Source organism: Sinocyclocheilus anshuiensis, unplaced genomic scaffold, assembly GCF_001515605.1.
Source record: "Sinocyclocheilus anshuiensis isolate Anshui unplaced genomic scaffold, SAMN03320099.WGS_v1.1 scaffold3486, whole genome shotgun sequence".
Lineage (NCBI taxonomy): Eukaryota > Metazoa > Chordata > Actinopteri > Cypriniformes > Cyprinidae > Sinocyclocheilus > Sinocyclocheilus anshuiensis.
In genome coordinates this window covers 37811-42316 of record NW_015539994.1, presented here as the reverse complement: position 1 = coordinate 42316, position 4506 = coordinate 37811, and the positions used below count along the sequence as shown (strand labels likewise).

At 35.0% G+C, this 4506-nt stretch overlaps 1 long non-coding RNA gene across 1 annotated transcript; it reads left to right on the top strand.

Annotated features, from left to right (window-relative positions):
* The first annotated feature begins 1765 nt into the window (after nucleotides 1–1765).
* LOC107687152 (uncharacterized) lies at nucleotides 1766–3624 on the top strand. The gene is made up of 3 exons (XR_001634099.1): nucleotides 1766–1898; nucleotides 3025–3169; nucleotides 3502–3624. It is a non-coding gene; the product is annotated as an uncharacterized LOC107687152 (long non-coding RNA).
* Nucleotides 3625–4506: the final 882 nt, after the last annotated feature.

Below are 4506 nucleotides of genomic sequence, written 5' to 3'. Positions count from 1 at the left end.
GATACATATACAATATCACCGGTATACCTGCTCAAAATATAAGTTTTTAGCCGTGATTTAAAAATAAGGAGAGAGTCACTACTGCGAATGTCCTGAGGAGCAGCATAGCTAAAAGCTCGAGATCCCCTGTTAGCCATAAGAACTAAACAAAAAGAAGGACATACATGTGTTTTGTATTGCATTTCATTTATTTTTCTATCAATTTCTTTAATACAGTTTCTGTGTCATGCAAAATACAGTTATTAAGATTTGAATAGTGAACCAAATCATGTCATGCATACGTATCATGAATCCGACAGAACATGTCATGTAATTTGTAGACGGTCCCTTGGAGATCGCTGACGTCATCACCAGCCATAGAGAGCAATGTTTTATCCCGCATTTGAAAGAAAACACAGTTGTAGATTATACACCTTATTTTCCATGGCAACAATGGTGCCGCCATTGCGTTCGTTTTGTCATTTTACTTCCGGGTGAGAGGGACCTACCTAAGAGTAGTGGCTAGATAACAGAACAGAACGCAAATGTCAAGTATTATATGCTCAGTTAGGGGCTGCCATAACAATTGGATTAAGAGAAGAGAACAATTGCACCAACGATGTTACGAACACAATGTGAAGCGGTCGGAGTGTTGTGGTGCACTTTACAATTTACACCCGCCACCTAAAGAAGAGGAGCACCTGAGGCAATGGCTGAAGGCGCTAAAGTTGAAGCGCCCACCCAAGCGCCCTTATGTGTGTTCGTACCATTTCATGGACGAGAAGCCGACTGACGAACACCCTTACCCCGAGAAATGGCTCGGCTATGATGTTCCGGTAAAGAAGTCACGCCGGGTGCTGAAAAGGTCAGATTCAGGTAAACTAACGTTAACTTAGCTAGCTGTGTGCTTGTTCGCCTAACGTTAGATTTATGAAGTCCGTTCTGTGAATACATTTAAGATCAGTAATGAGCAGTTAACAAAGTACAACGAATTTTGCATGATTACCATTACCCACCTATTTATTTCATCATTACAATAGTACAAGATCCATTGCCCACCTATTTATTTCATATTTACGATAGTACAAGATATTATGGTACATTACAATAGCTCACATTATTCCTGTAAGTTACAGAGATTGCAGATGATAGCAGGCCAGCTAGCTACATTTCTCATTCAGATATTGATCTAACTTACGTTTTAACACTACAGTTAGAGCGTGTATACTGTTTTGTTTTTAATGCATCTCTCTCTCACACACATACTGTTTTAAGTATGGGTCCCATCATATATTAATTCTCATGATGTATTTTAAGTATTAATGTAAAAATGTTTAATATTATTTCCAGATGTATTGATGACCACCAGTGATGCAGTGGACAATGGTGAGGGTGATCACATCCACATGCCCCTGAACTGTGATGCAGAAACACAATGGGTTTTACTTTTACTGGAGTAATATTTTATTATACGGATCTGTACTTTTACTCAAGTACTTGATTTGTGTACTTCGTCTACCTCTGGTTACTCACCCTCTTGTATGTACACCATTTAATTTAATGATTTAAAAAAAAAGATTTTAAATCTGATTATGGGGTTTAAACTAAAGTAATTATGTTGTTTGAAGATCAAATACATGTAATTAATTAAATATTTCTTTGACTTTGAGAGATAGTTTACCCCAAAATAAGTTTTGACTAACTAAAATTGATGCCATCTCAAAATTGCTTGACTTTCTTTTGTAGGACACTGAAAGGAGAAATGATGGTCGAATAATGCATCAGAAATAAAACTGTTTGCTGTAAGTGAAGGTCTGTGTTTTTGTGTTTTAGATGGTCTGATTATGCATGGATGGATTGCTTTGTACAAGAGAAGGTAACTGAATGGCAGCTTCCAGAACTTGTAAATAGTTTTGAAGGTAAGTGTCCCTGTTATTTCCTGTTATGTCCTATTTGTCCTGTCCTTTCACCATCCAATAAAGCCATACAGGCCATTCACTATTCTTAATTATGCCATAATCTGCCTGAATACTTAATTCTGATTAGCTGGAAGTTGTGGCGTAAAACTGTTTAATGCACAGGCAGTTCAATCTCAGTTTAAGGACCGTTGTATATTAATAAAATTTCACTGAAACACGCATAAGTCATTTGCACATAGAGATTGGAGATCAACCTGTACAAACACATACAATCATTCAGGAGCACAGAAACTTTTTATCAGCACTGCCCCACGACTTGTATTAATAAAGTCACTATGATACTGAAAAGCTACATTTTATTTATGACCAACAAATAAGCTGAAGTAATTAGTAGTTTTTTTCTAAAAGAGAGAGATACTGCACACAGATGCAAGTTATTTATAGACACATCTCTCATCTTTCTCTCTCTAACAAAATCACAATTTCTCTCAGTAACTAACAAAAATAAACACAATTTTTACCCTTCCATTCAAATATTGTGCTGTAAACATTAATAACAGCTAGTTGTCATTGCTGGCAAATGATCATGGTATAAGCTAGATAATCCATGGCTAGCTGTGCATTAAACAATTTGAATGCACTCTATTTTGCTTGGGTGTTTCTTTGCCTCCACATCCTGCAATAAAATTGGATTAGTTCACTTCCAGAATAAAAATGTCCCAGTAATTTACTCACCCCCATGTCATGCAAGATGTTCATGTCTTTCTTTATTCAGTCAAAAAGAAATTAAGGTTTTTGAGGAAAATATCCCATGATTTTTCTCCATATATACAGACTTCTATGGATTGAAAGTTTAAAATGCAGTTTCAGTGCAGCTTCAAAGGGCACTACATGATCCCAGCCAAAGAATAAGAGTCTTATCTAGTGAAATGATTAGTCATTTTCTAAAAAGATTCAAATTTACAAATCTACAGTGCATATACATTTTTGCTGCGATATCCCACTTTATAATTTCAAAACCTGTGGAAATTTGTAGAATTAATCACAATACCCACAATCCTGCGCTGAAATTCAGGCCCTGTGTTCATGTGTATTGTATGTTCATACATTTTTTTTGTCTTTCCAGGAAACATGGTATGCCCAATGCCGAAATAATAGACCAGCCGCTGGGTTCACTGAAGAGAGACTGAGGAACATACGAAAGTGACTGAGGCGCTTGAGGCGACCACAAGGAGAGACAGAGGATGCACCATGCAGGACAGTCATGCCAGGTAATGGGTAGACTCAATTCTTAAAGGAGTAGTTCATGCAAAAAATAATCCCTGCAATCTCAAACTCCCATGACTCCCATGTAAAGACAAAAGGACTTATTTTGTTTATAATTCAGAAAAAAGAGGAATCCTCTCATTTCTTTAATTTGCACATTGTCAGTGGATCAACAGCAGAACTTTACACTTCAGTCTACGCTTTTATGGGATTTTGGTCTCACGCTAATTTGCCCTGTTTAGTAAATCTGGCTCTATATTCTACATTAGTTATTACTAAATGACAGCTTGCTACTGTTTTTAGTAGTGTTGATACATGTACAATTATTTTCCTACAGATGCAAAGGTAAATCTTGCACTAAAGCTGTTATCTGTTTTGCTTCCACCTCCACCCTACAAAATTGGGAGAAAAACAGTCCGGCCCAGCATTGATGAAAGAACAGTGGAGATTTGTATGCTTATGTTGATTTTATTAATAAATATGGGATAAATGCTTCAAAACGGGACTATACTACTATTACAAATTCCATTTCTCCTAAGTTGTTATTTTTAATGAAGTCTTTTAAAATATATTGTAATTTTAAGTTGATTATCCCTCGATTATTTATTCAAGGGGTTAATATTATGGATAATAAGTGTACAAACACGTTTTTTAGAAACTTTGTTACTGTTAATAATGCTTCATCTTTTAAAGCTTATGGAAAGTGGTTGGCACTTTATCCAAATGTTAATTTTCAGAAAGCATGGACAGTCCCAAACAAATTTTTATTTAATAATAAAATAAAAGAAGTTCATTTTAAAATTATGCATCATTATTACCCCTGCAACAAATATCTAAGTAAATTTATACAAAATCTTTCTCCACTCTGTTCTTTTTGCCAAGAAGAGGAAGAATCTCTTTCACATTTATTCTATTTCTGTCCTTATACTAAACAATTCTGGCTTCAAATTTCAGCATCTTTACTTCTTGTATTCTTTCGGCTATGTAACATTTCAGCAGTTAAGGTTCTCTTTCATTCTGTTGTTTCTGACAATAGGGAGCTAGAGGATGCCCTGGACTTTATTTGTATGATGGGAAAATTCCACATTCACAAAGCAAGATGCCTTAATTTTAAACCTAATTGTAAAATATTCACTTCTGATTTACTTTTGTTTTACTCATCACTTCAAAAAATCTCCTCTAATAAAAAAGCCTTAAAAACATCCAATCTTATAAAAAAATTCATAAATAAGTTGTAACTTTTATGATTGTAAAATAATTGTATATTTGTTTACCTTTTAATTGTTTTTGTATCCCCCATGTGTTTATGCATATGTTTATGTTCCTGTTCTAATAAAAAAAA